This window comes from Calonectris borealis, chromosome 3 (assembly GCF_964195595.1).
Source record: "Calonectris borealis chromosome 3, bCalBor7.hap1.2, whole genome shotgun sequence".
In the NCBI taxonomy this organism is placed as follows: Eukaryota; Metazoa; Chordata; class Aves; order Procellariiformes; family Procellariidae; genus Calonectris; species Calonectris borealis.
Genome location: NC_134314.1, coordinates 100,587,438 through 100,608,672, shown reverse-complemented (window position 1 = coordinate 100,608,672; position 21,235 = coordinate 100,587,438).

Below are 21,235 nucleotides of genomic sequence, written 5' to 3'. Positions count from 1 at the left end.
CTCTGTGCTAAGGACGTCTGCCAGCATAACTGTGTCAGTCTGCATACAAATAGGTGTGATTCCTGACCAGCGCAGCAATCCCAGCTGAACTGTCCAATAGAACCCTGTCAAATTATTCTTTAATGCTATAGCTGGTTTAGTTTTATCAAAACATTGAACATCTTTATAAGCTGTGGCCATACTATACTTGAGAGTGCCGCGTTCCTGCACTGGCAGTGCTGCAGCTCAGGACGCAGCCTTGGGCAGATCCAAAGATTAAAGTGATAACAACTGGCCTACAAGGTGGTTTGCAGGTGAGCTCTGTTACCCACCATCCGCCCCCTGGCAGATTCCACAAGCAAACATTCATTACCCCTGCAAGCTCTCTGTGTAGCTTTTTGCACACTTATTTCTCCCATACAAGCAGGAGCATGTTGGATATTGACTCAGTTGCTGGAGTGAAACTCCGTGTGAACTTTTGTCCAATCCAAATGTGAAAACATCACTAACTGAAAACATAGTTCTTGGTCTAAAGGAAAAGCAGCTGCAGTTATGCAATTTTTTTTTTTTCAAAAGGTCTGCGAAGACCTGTGTGGGAGAGGAACTGTAAAGTTTCCCATTTAATCGTTAATAGGAACCATTTTTGTTGGTGATTGGTACGCTGCTGAAAACTGGCAGAGCAAATTTATTTTTGCACTCTGTGGACCAAACTCAACTGTGGGATAAGGAGACTGAAATTCCACTGAAGATTATAGGAATGGTGCCCATGTGTAGAAGTATTTTTACTCTAACCATAGGAGAGAGAGAAATACTTGTGTTGCCCAAACTTAGCACGAAGGCAGGGATATCTTGCTTAAGACTGAAAGTCAGTGTCTCCTTTGTTGAAGTTGATTCATCAAAGCGTTCTTCTTTGCCAGAGGCCATAACAAATCTTCCTCATTACCTATGACATAAAGGACTTAGCAGGGAGGTTAGTGCTGATCAGGTTATTGCGCCATCTGATTCTGTGCACCTACTTCATGGTGCCAGCCACTAGCCTGTTGATTTTTGCTCATAAAAGTGGGTGCTGAGGCTGGGGTTTAAAGCTGAAAAATTAGTGACCCTGCTGTAGTAATGCCGAGGGGGTAGAAAGCATGGAAATGTGTATGTGATTTGATGATAAAGGATGTGGAAGATGTATTGTTTGTAGAGGTTTGTGGGTATGGGAGGAGGTGCTAGCTGTGATTCATGGTTTATTTCTCCTTTTCTACTCCTGAAGTCTCATAATCACTAATTACTAATTATTATAGTCTTGCACATGACTTTTTTTTTTTCCCTGAAACAGCCTTCATAGACCAGATAGATGTCTGAAACTTTAAGGAAGTTTTGCATCCTCACATGAATTGCTTAGCCGCATCATACCTTACAGTAGAAGTATTGCATTTGTAGTTCATCAGCATTCAAAAGGAGGCTGGGGAAGAAACTGGGTCTCAGAGAAGAGAAACTTCTATCGACCAGTCTTGAGCTGACGGCAGGACTAAAAATGCTCCATTGTAAGTTAGTGCATGCCCTGTTTCAAGTAGCAACCTTGTAGTGAAAGAAAATATTTTAGCTCTCATGCGGTTCCCCCCTTGAGTAATGCCCTCTGTTCCCTAACCCCTATAAGAAAGGGCTCAGTGAGATGACACCAGAGTAGCCTTTCACGACTGGAATGTTTTTCTATTCTAGGAAAATCTTTTGCTGCCTCTGTGGACAGTTTTTAGACACCATAATGCATCTAGAGCACTGTCTGTTAAAAATGCAAGGCAGTGTCAATCGCAGCAAGGATAAGAGGCTTTGCTTGCCTCGCAAGTGCGTCTCCTCGGATATACGTGCCCTGTCACCCTGCATGAGGCTGGGTCTAAGGAGGTATGTTCAGGAACCTCAGGAGAGACTTCAGGAAGGGATCCACCTGGTCTCAGTCTGCATTGCCACCCCTCCTCCCAGGTGCTTACAGAATGACTGGATCCATTGTAAACATTAATAGTCTTTTCTTGGAAGGAAGGGAGTGGGGGAAGTAATATGACATGGGGTGGGATGGAGTACATGTAGTTTGGAGGGCCAGGGCTGCGGGAGGACGTGACAACAGCTGAGACTTAAGCCAGTCATTTCACTGCTGGCATGTAGTAGCAAAAAAAAAAAAAAAGGTAAGACTAGTATAGCTGCAAGCGCTCGTCTTGGGACTTTTTCGCAGGAATAGGAGGAAGCACATCTATGAAAGCAAGGTATTCTGAGACACGCAAGAAGAGCGCATTAGCCCATGTCACACCTCACATTTTTATTTCTCCAGATTCTGGAGTATTTGGATCTAATTTTTCTGTCTTGCCAAGCTTTTATCTTTAGTATTTTGGATTTGTGAAATGATGGCAGAGAGAGCCAGCTCTGAATGTGCAGTCTGGCTAGACTGCTGGATGAAGGAGTGGCATATAATTCAGTAACAAAAACATTGTACTAGAATTTCTTTTGAGTTTGTTTCAGAAGAAGCATCATTGTGGACAAAGATCTTGTAGGCGAGACTTCTCATTTCGTTAAGGCTGTCTGCCCTTTACGTGTCTCTTCTCCTCTGGATGGCAGCACTATTGAGGTATCTTTGTTTGTTAGGAGTATGGGTGACAGGATAGATTAGAAAGCTATTTCTGTGAATTGTTGGAATTAATTCTTAAGGCAGCAAAGTGAAAAGCGACGGGTAATTTTCCTTTCACATAGATTTTCTTTAAGGATTAAGTTCCCTCCTTTGAGTATGGATGAAGAATGGTGCAAAAATAAAGTCAAATATTAAGGTTTCTATATAATTTGTTCAAACTTGCTGCTTTTGTAGTCTGATTAATATTTATGTAGATCATAGAACCTAATCGTAGATCATTACACTTACTGTATGTATGTAATATATATAAAATACACACTCCTAAATGGATTCTTTACATCTGCAGTGTGATAAAACAGAATAAATGTAAACATAAAGTACGCTTCTTGAGTCTATGTAAGTAAACAGAACCTGGAGAGATCTCAAAAGACAAGTACAGGTGAAAATGCAGATGAACTTGGACCTTACTGTACCCACTCTTTTATCACCCTGCTTTTCTTTGACATAAGCCAAAAATAACTTAACATTTTTCCATGAGTCTGAAAGCAGAAATTTTTGCTGGAGTTATGATTCATTTATAGCCGTAGTTAGATGGCACGAAAGGCTGTCTGTGAGCCACATGCTAACTGAGTTGGTTTTCTATACACACATGCATATGTTCATACATTCCCTATATAAAGGTGCATTTACAAAATGCGTGTGGAGAGTGCGTGCACATGCATGCACCCATAATAACTGATGTAATACTTTTTTTGGCAGTGGGCAGAGACAGGATAATGGAATGATATTCCAGGCCCACTTTTATTCCAAGTTTCTCTTATTTAGAGTAGACCTAGTGCAATTTATCTACTCTATAAAAGCACAAGTATTGGGACCTGGAGGAACCAATTGAATAGATCCTTCATTCCTTTTGCTTCACCTTCAATTAGTAGCCCTAACAGGAATCCCACTCGCAAGGTCCTAAAGGACAAATGCACTGCAGGATTGGTGTTAACAGTAGCACTTGTATCAAGCCAATGAACACAAAGATTGTAAGGCTGGTGTAAGGCAGAAATAATGATGTGAAGTGTCATCTTTATTTCCCACACCAAGATCCCCTGCTGTGCTCTTGTTTGCACAGACCTACTAAAAGTGGCCAGGGGAGGAAGATACAGCTTGGGTTAGAAGAGTTGTCAATATGCACAGACGTTTAAAAATACGTTAGTTAGGTTATTTAATCATTTTACTCATAGGTGGAAATTCACTTCATTTAGTCAGATAAAAAATGGCTGATGCGTGAAGCTTGAGAGAAGGGAACACAAGCTTGAAGACTGGAGAGTACTAACTAGAAGTCACTTTCTGTGGCGCACTCTTCACAGCTGGACTGCATTTCCCATAATATACTACGTTTGTAGGATTTCCATCGTCCACTACTTATGATTCAGCTAAAGCAACGACTATGGAGGTCACTGGAGGTGAAACCTAGTATGGAGCCAGCCCATGGAGACGAACAGAAAGAGACATCCAATCTATAGTTTTCCATGAATCATTGTGGCATCTCAGTCAGGGGCAAATTATTGCTGAACTGACCCCAAATAAATTGTTGCTTCTTGACAGCTGAAATATCTTGACTTGGATTCACCTAAAACTGCATATGTTGTGAAAATTTTCCTGGTGGACAGTCAAAAATATAATATTTCCTGTAAGTAATAAAAGTGTTTAAATGGAAAACTGCCTCTCAGGTACTGTCACTTTCCACCTAGTCTATCTAGTTCTTTCTACATGGCATATTTAAGTTGCTGAATATTATTTTAACTAATAAAAAAGATATGTAAATAATGCAAAGAAACTACCAAAAGAGGTTAAAGAGGTTTTTTATTTTTTTAATTAGCCATACCGTTCTAACCTTTTTTAAGTCTCTCTACTGTTCTCCCCACATGGTACCAACTGTTTGCCTGGGTGTATTTTTAACACGATAGACATGCCGATAAAGGCATGAATACTAATATGTATGCTTACAAGGATTTTTTTTTTCTCCAGATGTCTTTTCTATGCTGTCTGTAGACCAAACTATGTATCACTTCTTTACAATATTGAGCACTTACCAATAGAAATACTCAGAAAATTTAGTGAGGTTACTCATGTGATTAACAGCCATGAAGAGAGGGGAAAAAAACCACTTAGAACTACTCTTTCCTGTTTTGTTTTGGGTTTTTTTCCTTCTGTTAACTGAAAAATAAATGTAAATCCTGAATGAGGTTGCTTGTTTTCACCCTCGAAGGGTGAGATTGATTCCTTGAGCCAAGGCACGCTTTTTTTTTTTTAAATGGCCCAAGTTGATTAAGCCTTTTGTTTCACTATTTTTAAGGAGTTTACAAAACGAGGGATTTCTTGTAATTTTAAATCTTAATTTTTTTTAAGACCACCTCTGGCATCAAATCTCTGCTTTAAAGAAGTTCAGTTGTTGCGGTTTGGCAAACCTCAAGCAGGTCTGTTGGGACAAAAATAGCTTTTTGTAATAAGGAAATGAGCTGAAGTAAGATGAATATAAATAAGTTTGTACATAAAAATAGAGCTATTGTTAGTCTATGTCTGGATAGTTCTCTCATTTGGGCATTTAATCTCTCTGGCCAGTTTTTGATGGCTCACGTATTTGGACAACCCCAGGCTGAAAAAGACCTAGATCCCAGGTTCCCGCTTCCCAGGGTCGTGCTCCAACCACAGAGTTATTACATTAAACATGGCTTGTGGTACCAAACGTCATTTAAAAGGGTAACCTCTGCTTGAGTCTTTCACAAAAGACTCTGCCTTGTTTTTCAAAAGATGTCCCAGGCTGCTGATCTTAAATAGGGAAAGATAACCTCGCTGTAGCAAGGAATGAAGGGCAGAAACCACGGGAGAGGTAAATATCTGGGGCAATGCCTTGCATTCAGCATTTTCTCTTGGGTGGTTTCAAGTAGCTGCATGCTGAGCGCACTTACGTCAGTTGTGTCTCCTTGTTCAAAGGCTGCTTTAGCTTCTATGGTGAGGCTCCTAACTTTCATTAACTGTATAGAAATCTGAGACACCTCCAGCCTCTGGATGCCACAGGGAGGTAGGCAATATGCCATTTTATTTTAATTGCATCTGGCTATAAATGACTTTGGAACATGCACTCAACTGATTTGTGCTCTTCACTTCCAAGAAAATCCCAGCCGTGATTAAGCATTTGCAGGGTCAATCTCATAATTTAACAGTGAAGTTATTAAACTGGAACAATTTTAACTAGTGTCTTTAATTTTCTATCTTGAAATGATTTCCTTACAAAAGTTATCTTTGATGGAATCTGAAGTTTTCTTTACAAATGTATCTTTTTATAGTGAGCAACGTTTTCACATAGAAGGCAAGAGAGAGGAAAAAAGAAAGGTTGTCCTTTTTAAAACGTACCTGTGGTATTAGTAACGTGTAAATCAAGGGGCTGATATTAATTTCAGAGCCTTCAAAAAAGGCTCAGTGGATTGTATCCATTACTGCCCATGGCCCTGATTCAACTTTTATAGAAGTCAATAGGCGTCCTGGCTGTTTCCTCCCATAGCTGTTTGGATCAGGCCCAAGGCAAACAAGAATAGCCATGGGGAGATGCTACAAACAGCAAAATTGAAAATGGGAAAAAAAAAAAGAAAAAAAAAAAAAGAAAAAAAAAAAGTTGAGCAGCATCTGGTGGGCGCTAGCGAGAATGCCCTGCGTGAATATAGCATAAACTAAACAATGTTTTCTGTACCTGCAATTTATTTAAAGAATATTACACTTCCTGGGTTTTCAAACTGAAATTCATAGAGTGGAGATAAGGTTTAGCTCATGCAAAACCATTTCTTCCCTCTGCTGAGCTGCAATTCGCAAGTGAAGCCTGGCTGCCAGTGCTGCAGGTGCTGGGGAGGGGGCGGCAGGGGCCACGCTGCCCGCTGGGGTGTCACCTCCCACCTTCCCTGGTCCCACTAAAACCCAGCTCCCCATCAGGGAGACTGGGAAGAAGGGGGGAAAAAAAGTCAGCCAATTTCTTCGGAGGTGCTTTGTGGGAGGGGCCCGTCTTCCCCGTGCATGGGCTCGCACAAAAGGGCTCAGAAAAGAGGGTGACCTCCTGATCCCCAGCGATGCCAAAAAATAAACAAGAACTAGCCCTGAGGCAGTCCCTCTGCGGGTGCGAAGCGATCTTCTCCCCATCCTTGCTGCAGTTTATTTATAGATAGCCTTATTTGTTTGTATTGTCAAGAAGCAATAATTCCTAGATTATTTCTTAAGTGTCTAGAAAATAAAGATCAAATGCTGCCAAGTGTACACATGACAGATAAATGAGAGTATAACACCAGAATCCTCCTTTGTCATGGAAATTGTGTTGGTTTCCTGTTAAGAAAATGAAAAGCAGATGTTAAAAAACATAGCCGGTTGTGTGCATACTCATGCTGCATTGGGACCGCTTGGATTATAAAATGGTGAATACTCGGGGAAAGGAGGGTGGTTTTAATTTTACTTTTTAAAAAAAAAGTAAAAAAGAAATAGATCTGCTATTCAGTTGTTACTAGTAAACTAGAATATATCACCTTCAGCTGGTTAATGGGATAGGAAATAGTAACGAGGGTCCTTTCTCGATGAGAGCACTCGCAGTGATACTGCAAATGCCAGGCTTTTCTATCTCATAGTGGGGACTTTTTGTCATGAACGAGAACTTGGGTGGGTCAGAGTTTTTTGGTTGTGGGGTTCCGCCCCCCAGCTTGGATTCCCTCTAGCTGGCAGCTGATCTTGGCTATCCCACAATAGCTTCTTGAGAAACAAATCGGTCATGACTTTGCTTATAATGTCATTTCAAGGTGGAAGGTAGGGATTAAAGCCTGCAAAGAGGGGAGGGCAGGTTGCTGCTTTCAGGGTGCCTGTGCCATGGAAAGGCTCCTACCAAAGGAGAGGAAACCACTTTCTGAGCGTCTCTCCCCACCCTCTGTAGAAATTTTTTGTGTATCAAGGAGACAGCAAAAGAACAGAGGCAATTAAGCGATAGGGAGGGTGTTATGGGAAAAGGCAGTGTGAAAAATACATGATTTATAACACTGCTTGCTTGGGTAGTTCCATGAAATGCAAATCTCTCTTCTGTGCGGGTATGAAACTATGTGAGATTTAGGCCTTTTCCACCATGGTTGGTGTATCCTGATTCCCTCCCCCTCCCCCCCCCCCCCCCCCCCCATTTTTCAGATGACTCTCCTGATTCTTGGTTGGTCTGCAGGCTTTTTAATGACCTGTTGCTGCAGTGCCGCTTCCTGTTTGTACAGTATGTTGACGCATTGAAAGTTTGAAAGACTGCCCTGTCTTCCCTGTAATTGATATTAAATATATATACATATCTATATGTATGTATACAGGCTCTTAACAGGAAATGGGCAGGGTTGAGGCAAGCTTCAGCTTTTGCCATGGGAGCAATCCTCCAGGTATGGAGAAGGAGCTCCCCAGGACTGTAGCTGCCTCCAGGGACGTCACCCCTAGAGATGGAGAGGGCGATTCGGGGTGAGCAGGCAGCGACAGCAGGACCGGGAGAGAGGAGGGTCAGCGCCTTCCTCCAGCGCACCACCAGTCATCAGTGGTAGCATCAGTGCTGCCCTGCTTTCGAAGTAACACCGGGTCTAGCTGAGCTGTTCCAGGTTGTACGGCATGAATTTACCTTGGCCATCACATTGCGACTCCTCCTAGTCCGTTATGCAAGGGAAATGCGTATCGCAGCCAGTTGCTGGGGAGTCCCGGGGAAGGCATGCATGCACGCTTGCTGGAGAGCTTAAACTGATATTTCTTCTTAAGCAGTTAAATGTATTAGGACTGAATGTTCCTGAGATCAAGGCAGGGGATGTGAAATACAGTCATATTTCACAACAATAATCAACATTTTCAAGAGTTTTCAAAAGTTGAAAATACTAATTTTTTTTTTTATTTCACAAATTCTCAGCTGTTGTTTGTTTCTTCAAGTGTCCTCTATCTTTGCCTTTTTATTTTTCCATTTGCATTTTTTTCTCCCTCTGTAGTTCACAACTAGTTGCAGGGGTGCATGTATGTATATGCAAGTTTTATATATGTAAAAATCTAACATTGACAATCTGGCTGCAATCTCGGTGGGTTCTAAGAGCAGCTTAAGATACAGCTCTAACAGCTTTGCTGAAGTTGCTTAAATTCATAGGAAGATGGTATGGGTTCAGTATATAGGCGAGAGAGAGATTTTTAACACCATGTGCAGCCAACTCTGCTACGAAGTACAACACAAACTTTATTTACCCTGGGAAATCTATTTTTTTCCCTGTATACACATGGATGTGCAACCTCAGCATGCACTTCCTTTTGATTCTGCTGCTTCTCTTCCTCGCTCGTCGAATGTCTTCAACCCATGCAGCAAGGACAGGCAAGCTCCAGATTCCTGGATGTGATTAAAAGGTCACATCCTCTTGCAGTTGTTGCTATTCCACTTCTAACCTCAGGATTGCAGGGGAGAGCAAGTCTTGAAATGTTGAGAGCCTTATTTTTTGGATGAGTATCCAGCAACACTTATCTGAATCATCTGATGCAAAACTGTATTGGAAAAGAAAATATCTTTGGAGTGTGTTTCCCTTTGGAGTATGTTTCCTCATTAAAGTTACACTCAGAACAGAAATATTTAGTGTCGTCTTGTTTGCACACCCATCCCAGGTAGAAATTGGGGAAAAAAGAGAGATGTATGAAAATGTGTAGGCTATTACTTGTGCTATCTGGTGACTGAAGTGAAATTATATTGATGGCATATGGACTAAATGATCAAAGCACCCAAAATGGTTCAGGGAATTAGATTTTTTTTTTTTTTTTTTAATTGTAGATGGCATCAGAAGAACCCCTTGGTGACAGTTGCTTCAGAGAAGTAAACTGGAGAGGCTCAGAACTTATTCTCGCACCCCGAGGACTATATGTCTTTTCACGTCATATTTAATGTACTTTGGGACAACAAAACAGAATCTTCCCCTCTGCTGACGCCAGCTCTGTGCTGTGTCTGTAACTCACCAGAGTATTTGAGCTCTGAGGACATCCGTTTGGCACACTTCGTAACTCTGAAATTCTTCGAGGGGTGTCATTTTTTTTGTGTTGCTGGTTCACTTCACGCAAACAAAATCACCAACTGCAGCCATGAGTCTTTCGACACAGGAAGAGGAGATGGGTTTCCCAGTGGGCTCTCCTTGTGGTGCTCCTTGGTGGGTCGAAGGGTTCGTTAGCGAGGAGCTTAGCCTCTCTTCCAGGGAGCTGATGGCTGGTTTAGTCTTCCCCTTGCTGACTTAACAGTGCATTGAGTTTCTGGTTTTGAGTTGGGAAGATCATAAAACTTTGTATCCCCCAAATATGACATTCTACCAGACCTAAATATGACTAAAATCTTTTTAACACCCACGAACATCTTGGTTTGTTTTCAAGTCTTGCTGTAGGAATGTTTACCTATGGAAAAATTGTTTGTACGGGAGAAACAGTTTGCTTTTGAACAGTTGTTGGGAAAATTCATTTCTTTGCATCAAAGAAAATAACAGAAGAAAACTCCCTTTATTTGTCCCGTTAGAAAAAGACTGTCTTAAAGCATCCAGAAGAATAATACACCTTTTAGGAGGAGGCTGGGTTGAGTCTAATTTTGAATGGCTTTCCATGAGATTTAAGCTGCCCTCTTTGTGTAAAAACGCTTTTTGCCTGCCTCGGCCGAGGGGAGCGGGAGCTGGAGGCGGGGGGTGCTGCGGGTCCGGCCGGGCGGGGCAGGCTGGGCCGGGGGGTGCGGGACCCCCCCAGCCCGGTGGTGCAACCCGAGTGGCTTCCGTGGGTCCAGCCAAAAACCCGGGCGGGTTTTGACACAAGCAAACGCTAGCAGTCGCAGGTCGCCGCTTTCAGAGCCTGCCACTAAACTCCGTGACAAGAAGGTGGCGCTGGCACTCCGAGAGTGGGTTTCCTGCAGCCGGTGACTCCGCATCCCTAGGGATACCTGTTAAACAATTTCTACAGGCTGCATCAAGGGGAAAAACAACTTCCCCGCAGCTGTTTTATGTTGTTTGGGGTGTGGGTTTTTCTTTTTTTTTTTTTTTTTTTTTTTGTTCCGAGGTTTCTTTTTTTTTAATGCTTGGCACTTAGAACTCCTGCTCTCCTGCAAACAGGGTCCTGTCTTCTCCTGTGAAATGCAGCCTCAACTAGTTCCTGTCTTACACCACCCTCGCTGTATCCCAGCACTAACCAGCTTCGGGAAGCTTTTGGTTACAACGGGCTTCTTTGTAAGGAGGGTGTGTGGCTTTGGGGGTGACCTCCGCGAGCAGTGGTTCGTTTTGGTAGGGTGGAGGACACGGTGCCATGAGGGGGGGGACCCCTGTCCTGGTGTCAGCACAGGGTTTTGATAGTTTTGCCGACTTCAGCACTCAGGGTGTAACTGCAAACTTCCCTCTGTTCCCAAAGTTGTGGGGTTTTTTTGTGCCCACCTCTTGCTTGTTTGTGTCTAAGTCCATGTGTTAGGTACAATTTTATCGAGATGAGATGTCCCCTCTTCTCCAGGCTGCCTGTGAATGATGGGTGTTAATGAGAGTGAATTGGATTCACTTTAACCTTGAACTTCGAGGCATAAAAATTCATTGGCCTTTTCTCTCCCAACACCTTAATTTTGGTGTTTAACCAAAATTTACTCGTTTTGGTGAGTACCAGCCATATACCTTGCAGGGCAAATGATTTCTGTTATTTTCGGTATGCTTTAAGTGTGTGTGCATGGTGTATACATAAAATACGTGCTCCCACTTGCAAGGCACTCTAGTGTGCCAAGTATTTCTCCTTCTAAGACTGTTTGCATACTTCGCCACATTACAGTTTCTACAGTTTCCCTGCACCATAAAGTAAGTATAGGATATGAAAGGTTTAAGTCTCTATTGTCACTGGCTGTGCAAATGGCCTGTGTGTACATAGGTGTATTTTTTTCTAGACAGATTTTTTTTTTTAATAATTTAACTATGGCATTACAAATTCAAGTTCTTCTTAAATCCTGTATTTTTTATGGAGGGAGTCATTTAATAATAAAGTACTATCTTTATCATCAATTTATCTATATTAATTTCTCTTTTAAGTTGGTGGGGAAGGGATGGGAGAGCTGGGGAGAAGGCGGTGTGTATGAACTCAAGGTTGCATTTGGCAATTTGGCCGAGCACTTCCTGCCAGCACAATGGTTACCCCAGTATGCAGTTTGTGCAAAACGGGTAGACGATCTTCTTCATAAGCGTTAAGTACAAAGGGTACTCCATGATGCCATCTAATTGCTTAATCCCCAAGGAGTTCTTCAGGCATTTATTTAACACTAATTGCATGTGTAAATGTTCTTAATTTACAGCGTGTGAAAGTTGCAATGAATGCACACAACAGAGGATGTCAAAGTGACACTTCATGGAAAGATGCAGTTAAAGCAGTGTTAAGTTACTTCTAAATAGGATTAATCATTTATTAAAGTTCAAAGCTCATCAGAGCACAGGAACAAGCAGATGATGACTTGTTACTGTTCAAAAGTAACTTGTGGAGGGGAGCCACACCTCTAAAATTTTTATGATATAACTTAGTACATTGCAGTAAGTGATGAACTTAAAGACTTAAAAAGCTAAGCAGGGCAAACGATTCATCACAAGGCAAAGAACTTGGCTTGGCAACCGTTGCACAAAGCCTGCTTGGGCTGTTAATTAGTGCTTGCATTGTAATAGAGCCATGGAGTCCCAGGGACTGTACGGAGCTGTGGTCGGGGACAGGGGCGGGTGTCCCTGCTCTAGAGCTTGTATGGCTTCGGTCCACAAGGTGTGGGAACAAATCAGTCTTGCAGGGCACAATACATCCATAAAGGTCTCGGGACAGGTAAGTGGCGTTATTTGGAAAGGAACCTGCAGCGCTGATGTCTGGTGCCCTGTCAGCTATTTCCCACCAGTGGAGTCAAAGCTTTGCTCCTCTCTGCAATCTTGAATATCACCTTAGATACACGCATAGGAACACAAGTAACAGCTGGCACCTGAGCACTCAGGAAAAACTCCCAAGTCCTAGGTTCTCTCTGTTTGTGCTGGATTTCACAGGGCAAAGTAGCTCAGGAAATCATACAATAAAGAAAATTATACTTCTTTTGACATGATTATATGCTCCAGAAACATAATTGTCCACAAGCCCTACTTTGTGGTGCGTAGTGCTCAGGCATACAGAAGTAGCTTTGAAGAGGGGGAAAAAAAATGATGTTTTATGGTATCAACAGAAGCAGAGTTCAGGAAGCCCATGTTCAGCCAGCCTGCCCGCCCAGCTCAAACCCAACCCTAAGTCACATACCTTTACCCTGTGTGAGATGCGTCAGCTCTGGGACTTCTTTAGTTCTTCGGTGGGTGCTGATTCTTATACCTGCATCTTAGTACTTTCAGAGACGCAATAATTCCCACAGGGACTGGAGTGTGATAATTCATGTGAAAAGGCAATCTAGCTAGAATTTGTCAGAATGAGTGGGAAAGATGAAGGCTTGCATGTGAATTTCCTTATCCATCTGCGAGATGCCTTGAGCTCTTATTAGCTACAGGAATAATGCTGATTGAATGCTACCTGTTTAGAGACTGGGGACTTAAAATGTTCATTCCTTTTCGTCTGAAAATTAGATAGGTGTATTCATGCATTTACATGCACTTTGTGAATGTGTCTAAATCTCACACAGTTTCATACCTTCAAGTTCAGTCTTGATTATCCTTAGACCCATGAGGAATAGCATGTGATCATCTCTTCTCCAGCTGTGCAGGGCTGCGAAGGCTTTCCTTTCAGACATGGCAGAAAAAGTTTAAGTGTCTGATTTGCCACAGGCTTCCATAGTAAAGACCAGAGCTGCAAAAAGGGCTAAGCATCCTGTCACATTGTGTCTAGGTCTTTCCTATGTAGTAGAATCCATAACATAAAACTTGATGCCTTTAGCACAGGCAGAATTATATGTGTCAGAATGGGATCTGACAATATTAAGGTACGGGGGAAAGTGTTATCTACAGTTTCCGGCAGGCCATGCTGAAGAGAGGCATGTGTTTCAAATTTAGCCCCACTTCTGTACTTAGAACTGAGCATTAAAGTGTTTTTTCAGCCATCTTAAAGGAGGAGCCTGTAAAAAGGGACAGAAGAAGAGTTAATCATATCTGAATGCCAAAACCAGAAATTAATGTGTATGTGAATTCTGGTCCAGGATTCAAGCCAGGTCTTTTGTTAGGCTAAATGGCTTCATCATCCCGATGTGAAACTGCTGAAGAGAGCTGGAGGAAGTTTATGCGTGATGAGGAAAACCTAACTTCTCTTGCATCTATCCTGGGCCCTTTGTGATTAATGGAGAGAGTCCATTAATTCAAACATATGCTTTTGGTCTCTAGGGGAAAAAGTGGTTGTGATTAAAAACCACCTTCTACTCATATAGTTTAATTTCCTCTGTTCTCCTCAGATGAGACCAAAAATTGGAAGGGGTACTGATGGCCCAAACAGTTTAGTTTAAAACAAAACGTAACGGCCACAAATCTCTGCCTTCCCTTTATGCCGAGCTGTGCTGGGAGGCTTTGGTGCTCTTTGAAGGGTTGGTTTGTCTCCTTGCTCGCTGCTTGCTTTTTGGCAGGAGTGGCGTGTACTGAGCTTGCTGTTATCCGCAGCTTCCAGAGTAAGGAGACCGCAGAGAGAGAAGCCCACATCTCACATAGTGCGCTCTGCAGTCTGCGCCGAGGAAGCCCCGTAGATGTGAAATGCCAGACAAGGGCACAAGCCCGCAGCCCTGCGAGGCAGGACCTGAAAGTGGAAGGCGGACATGGCACATTGGTGGGGCTGGCTGCCCGTGGGAGGACGCAGGGGGTCTCTGCAGGAGAGATCTGTTGCTGTGGGAGAAAACTAAAAGGCCAGTACCCTTAGATGTCTTTATGCTAGGCCAGCTAAGGATGAACAGCTCTGCTGTTACCAGCAGGCAGAGTGGCACCAGAACACATTTAGGTAATGTCCATTTGGGTGCTGTGTTTAAACTGATTAAGTTGTGCCTGAACTCTAACGGAGACCAAATTCTCACTTTTATTTCAGAACTTCAGCGTTTGAGCTGACACAGCTCGTACTGGGCTGTCTGTCTCTGCACAGCAGAGGTGTGTGCAGGCAGCATTTGTTCCTCTCTGTGGTCTGCAAAGGCGCGTGATCCGTCAGTAAAGGAGGTACAGTGGTACCCCTGGAGGGAGGGGAGCTTGCTCCTCTGCTGGGGTGCCGCAGAGTAGATGGGAGGACTCAGTGGGGACTGGGCACTGCTGCTACTCACAGAGTAACTGGGCTATGTCTAACCAAGCACCGGTGCCTAAGGTCTCTTCTGCATGGACACAGCTGTCGAAGGAAGAGCCATGTGTAAAATCTTTCCTTTTGCTGTCCTGTCTGATCTATTTATTTGGAAGGGGTTGTGCTTAAAGAGCTAACTTCCTAGATTTTATTCTTTCTTTTTTTTTTTTTTTTTAGTTCAAAAGCTTTTCAGTCTCTTTTGGTGAGCAACCTACAAGAGAAAGCCTAGATAGAACTAGCTCAAAACTGGCTGGCCTGGTGTCTCACCATAAAGTACTGTAAGAGCAAATGTGATATGCCTCTTTGTACCCTCCTTAAAAACCCCTTATGCTCCCAAGTGTGCGTTTGTGCAAAAGCAAGCCTTTTGAAACCAGAAACCTATAAAAATGAATTTTACAATTAAAATAAAAATTGCCAGTGTAAAAGTAAGACACCCTTCGTAAGGACAAAACCATACCTCCTCTGGGGTGTTTATAACCTGAATGTTATGGAGAACCAAAAAGAAATCTGCCATTGGCAATATAAGCAAACTGTCTCTCATGTCATTCGAGTACCTTATTAAGGACTATTCTTATTGACTGGGCTGGAGTTATGCTTGAGGTAAAATATTATTCAAGATAAGAAGGAATATCCAAACTCATGCTGTTATTGGTTTCTAAAATTTCATTGTTACAGTGTGTATGCTTATAATTACCCCATTGACACCATTTAAATGTCCCCAGTAAAATGTGATATAAGCTTTTAAGATTCCCCAAATGAACATCTAAATGGATCTATAATATAAAACTTTAAAAACAGGCGGTTTAAGAGAAGCCTTTATTTAACATTGATTTTACTGTTGGTGGACGAGATTCTTAAGCGGACCTAGTTTTTACTGAGATAATTGCTGTGCATTTTCATAGAGTTCTGGTAAGCTAACATTTAAGCAACTGTTTCATTTAAAATACCTTGGTACCATACAGGTGTGTACATTTAACCTGGAGGGAAGAGGGAGAAGGACAATTACAGGATTTCTCTTCTCCCCTTCCTTCCCCCCTCCCTTGCCACTCCTGCTTGCCCAAGAGGAAAAAGCATCGCATTTCAGATCCTAGGAAGTCACACTTGCCCTGTTTGTTCTCTGATATAGGCCTATAAACAGAGACATTCAGTCTGTAAACAAGTCAAGCTTACAAAGTGACTGAAAGATAACAGTCCCCCATCTAACAGTGGGAGAGGAGGGAGGGAGCAGGGGGAGGGATGACAGAGAGGCTGCAATAAAAACAGGAAGGTCTCTGTTGGTCCTCTTGAAGTTAGTGGTTAAAAACATCAAAGCGTGGTGTGTGTTTTTTTCAACCAGACTGCTGTGTCACTTTATAATTCTTCATAAAGCAACCATCCAGCCACTAACATGCTGCAACTGTTAGTGCGAGCTGTGCTTTGATTTAGAGGAACTGTATCCAGCTCCAGGCATGTTAAGCTAAGGAATCTCTTGTAGGTTTACTTGGCGTGCTGCGTGCCATTGAAGAAACTATAACTTTTCAGAGCTGCTAATTGCAAGCTGTTCAGGATTTTTTCCTTTCATTAAAAAAACAACTCACAAACAAATTGCACTCCCCTTCTCTCTCGCTCCCCAAACCCAAATCATTTTCCCAGACTCTGAAGTCTTCAGAATTTCCTACATTGAAATTTTAAGTGAAAAACAAGATGGCAATGGAAAGGAAGGAAAAACAACTATACGTATATATCAAAGCAAAAATGTACATATACTCAGCTCAGTTCTAAGAAATATAAATTATTCAACAGCTGCTTCAGCAGAGAGATATTTTTAAAGTTCGAAGCCAGCAGAGTGCGTCAGTTCTCTTAGATGAGGGGAGGTATTTTGTTCTCTGAAAATAAGAGATTCAGAGAATTACATGGAGCTCTTGTCTGCCCTTGGAAAAGCAGCCGAATAAAGATAGGTGGGAAGAGAAGCAAAGAAGGGCGGGAGCCTTTAAAGTGGGAAGAGGAGCAGCATTGTTCTGGGAGGGGAATAGTGAACTTTCGTGTAAACAGTGTTAGAAGCTTCTCTCCAGTGTGCTGCACAGGCAAACCGCTCTGATTTATTATTGCTCAAAAAGCTGACTTACGCTCAACAGCATTTGTTTTTAGCTTTAGCATAGGAAGAAAAGAGCAGTAACAATTCTGTAGGTGGAGAGAGTAGTACAGTAGGCCTGTACTAGAGAGCCTGATTTGGGGTTGGAGGCTAGATTTTTAGCAGTTTTCCTCCAAGGGAATAGCTGCTGTAAGATTTCCCACTCCTGTAGGGAGTAGTTGTGTAGGAGGGGTTGCTGCAGTTGGGAGGAGGAGCGGAGGCAAATGTTCTAGGTGGGGGAGATGGTTGGTGCTGATGTGCTCCCTTACCAGATATGGTAGGTAAAATTTCATGTCTGGACGATGATTTAAATTTCCTCCAGCTGTGAATCAGGATTTTAGCCTCGATCCTTCACTACTGATCAAAGCTAGCGAGCACTCTCAGCAGCGGTGAAGCTGTAGCAGAGATTTTTAAATGGAAGTCAGCAGTGCAGAGCTCATTCAGGGGATGTATTTTCCGTGGGCTTCCATGTACAGGCAGAATTTGAACAGGCCACCAGTTGCATCCACAAATTGAAACACACCTGCATACTTCTTTCCTCTGGAGTATCTTAATGATACACATAGTCAAGTAATTAGGTGGCTAACTAGCATGATTTCTGTAAGCCATTTCTAAAGGGTCTCTCTTTTTTTTTTTTTTTTTTTTTTTTTTGTCAGGAGCACCTCTTTGCATATACTTCCACTGTAGGGAAAAGTTGTTCCTCCTTGTAGTTTTTAACAGCTGAAAAAAAAAAATAGAAGGCAACTTAAACTTACAGATCGCTTCAGGTGAACCTGTATTTCTGTAAAGTGCTGATGCTTACTTCCAAAATGTATGTTCATTTTTTATTATCAGCTGTTCTAAAAATGTCCGCTCCATATAATATCACTAATAGTAATCAGCTATAGTAATGCGAATGTGTATTTTGTCTTTAGTACAAAATAAATCAAAAGACCTGCAAAATTATTAGGTAAAATCACTTATGAGTGGTAATATACTAAAAGAAAGAGCTGCAATCATTCTCTGTCCAAACTTCCGTTCATATCAGCTTAAATTGAGACTTTGCTTTTAACTGATGGGATATGTGCCTAAAGTGCTACACAGGCACTTAAAGGTGAACATGCACACACACACCCACAGACAAACATATGTAAAAAAATTAGGTAAATAAACGTAGGTTAGAAAGCATGCCTTTTTGGGAACCTCAAAAGGCTTAAGTATTGATTCTTCAAAAAGGTGTATGTAATGGCTACCTGCTACAGATCACGGGTTGGATACAGTTCCTCCAAACGTTCCCTTAGAGTCCCTTGCAACCTTCTGCAAAAATATCAGAGTCTTGGTTACATCCCAATCGATGTAAAAGTTCACTATTATAATAAAGAGAATAACTTGTCATCACTGGCTAGTACAGTGGCAGGAGCTCATCGTGAGAGATCATGGAAACTTCTTGAGTACAAGCCTAATTTTTGAACGTACGCATAGTTATGTTTTAGAAACTTACTCAGGCCACATCATTGCCCAAAGGGGCTAGTGGAAAATGAGAACTGAGGTTGGCTGGCAATTTAGAGGGTTTTTTCTCCCCTGTAGAAGTTTGCTGGCAGCGTGAAAAACTTGAGTGAATAATGAAACAAAGTATTCGCAAGCATCCATCAGATAAAAGCCACAAAGTTACTTCAAAGGTATTAGTGCATCTTTTTATTTGCTTTTCGTGCACATTCATATGCATGACGTTGTGTTTGGAAGACCATCCATGACAGAGAAATTCCAGAATGCTTGCATGAATAAATATGAGCAAATGTTCATCAGATGTTCATACCACAAGTGGCTTGCTCAGTTCTCTTGCCATGCTTTTCAAAGCTTGTTGTCCATTCGGAGCAGACAGAAAAACACAAAATGAATTTGAGGATTTGCTTTTTATTAATAAATGCCTAAGTAATATTTGCAAGGATACTTTTTTGGACACACACATTCTAAAATATATTAATGGGATATGGTCATAGAAGTATTATAAATAACAAATACATTGAATTTCTTTTAAGTTCCTTCATGAATAAAAAAGCCCGTTTTCTACCAGTAGTTCACACCTGTGTTGGACCACAAGTAGCTGTGAATATTTAAAGTTAACTTGAGTTATATTGGATGCTTCAGAAATCTGCCATATTTTAGGTAGCTGGGATCCAATAATCCATTTTTTTTTTTCTATATGGCAGCTTGTTTTTTTTAATCCTTCCGAGGCAGATCAGCAGCCATGAAAGTTACCTTCAGGAAGAACAATTAATTTAAGTTTAGGTGGTGCTAAGCCTATAGATACTATGTAAATCTTACCTGCTGCAGTTTCTGTAGAAGTGTGGATTGAAATTAATAGGGGCCTCTCTACTGATTTAAATCTACTTTAGTTTGGGCTGCACGTATCTTATTGACAGAACATCTCACCTTTCTCCGTGTGTTGTATACTTGGCTCCTTGTGTCTCTTCCCATCTGAACGGACGCATTTCGGTGCAGCTGACAGGGCTGCAGTGCTGTGAGCCAAGGCACGCTTGCCACCAAGCTTGCGTGGAAATCCACTGACTTCAACTGAGCTAAGGGGATGTCAGCACAAATATGCATGTATCAAACTAATCCACGGAGTATTTGGAAAAGCTGTGGCACATGAGCCGTTGGATAAAAGCAAGATCCCACGTGTGATTATTCAGGAAAAATAATGTGGGCGAACAAAAGTTTTTGGTACTCCAATAAAACTTACTACTTATTTAGAAACCTGCATCAGTGAGCACCTTTTTCTCTTCTTCATTGCTCTCATATATTGATGAGATGTTTTTTCTTGTTAGGATTTTTATGTGATTTGAAATAATTAGCATACAATAAATAAGAATATTAATTATTAATAATAATAAACTGATGGGTTAGTATATGTTTTTCTTGCTTGTGAGCCTGAAGTTTCTGAGATGGCATCATCTGTAAGAAAGTGCAAAATACTAACAGCAGCGTCACTTCAGAAAGGTGAGCGGGTTTCTCAGCGGCCATAGAGGAGACCAGAGAGGGCTGTATGGTTTGATTTCAGCTCACTGAGAGCCTGGGGAACTGTGGATTTTATATGGCTGGAGCTCAGCAGAACAGAGCTTTGTCTTGATAACTCAAAATGACTAGATCATGCCTGGTAGCCGGTCCTGGAAACCTGACCCTTGTCACAGGCTGACTACATCAATTTGCAGTAGATTGATGATGTATAGACTGTGGGTGCCCCAGGGGAGGCCCAAGAAAGGCCTGAGAAACACTGTATTGTTAATCCATACCCCTCATTAGCTTCTGCTGTGCTGGATTTCAGCTGGCTGGCAGGGCTAGGGGAGTTGGAAGGAGAATGTGGCGTTGTCTGGCGTTGTTATTGTTAGTTGCCTTTTGAATGGAAGGATGTTTTAAAATACCTTTTCTCCAAAGTTTAATACATCAAAACTGGCAGTATTCTTTATTTTCCTCTCTACCCCTCTTGTCAAGTGCCTGGAATTCCTAGATTTTGTTTGTATATTGATTTAGCACTCTCCCCTCGACAGTCTGAGCTTTATCTCTCCCTGATAACAGTCTCTCTCTATCCTTCCCAAGTAGTGGCAGGCATATTATATACGCTGTAATCAATTTACATCTCACTACCATTCCTCAGCTCTTGCGCTGCCGATGGAGGCTGTAGCCCTGCCTTTACTGTTTCTTTATGTACTTCGAGACGTGTTGCTTAACCATTTCTTCTCAGTGCACTGCAAGGTTTTGATTTGAAGGAGGCTGTAGTTTTAAACGTGGTTTCCATCAAACAGTAACATCTTTGTCAAACTTCAACAGAATTAACCTTAACTGCCAAGGAAGTTTTGACTGCCGTCATAAAAATGTTTGATTAGTGTTAATAATTTATTAAATTGGTTTGTCCTGACACTGCCAACATGTTGGAAATCTCTCAACCATTAAAACATTAACAGAGGCTGTAATACAATGCTCCTTCTGTTCCATGTTTTATTTCAAGACCACATTCTTATGAGCCTGGTTCTGTGGTGTTCCAATATGCTCTCATTAGGACTGCATTAAAAGATGAAATATGACAAATATTAAAAAGCGTGGGAATATGGAGTAGAGCATGGTGGGTGTAGTTTTGTGGGCAACTCTGCTGTGATTAAATTTCTGCAAAGCAAACCTGTTCTTGCAATATGGGGAAATAAAATTACTAGGCGAATATTTAACTGCAACAGGCCCAATGTGTTTGATAGCTTATGTATTTTAGG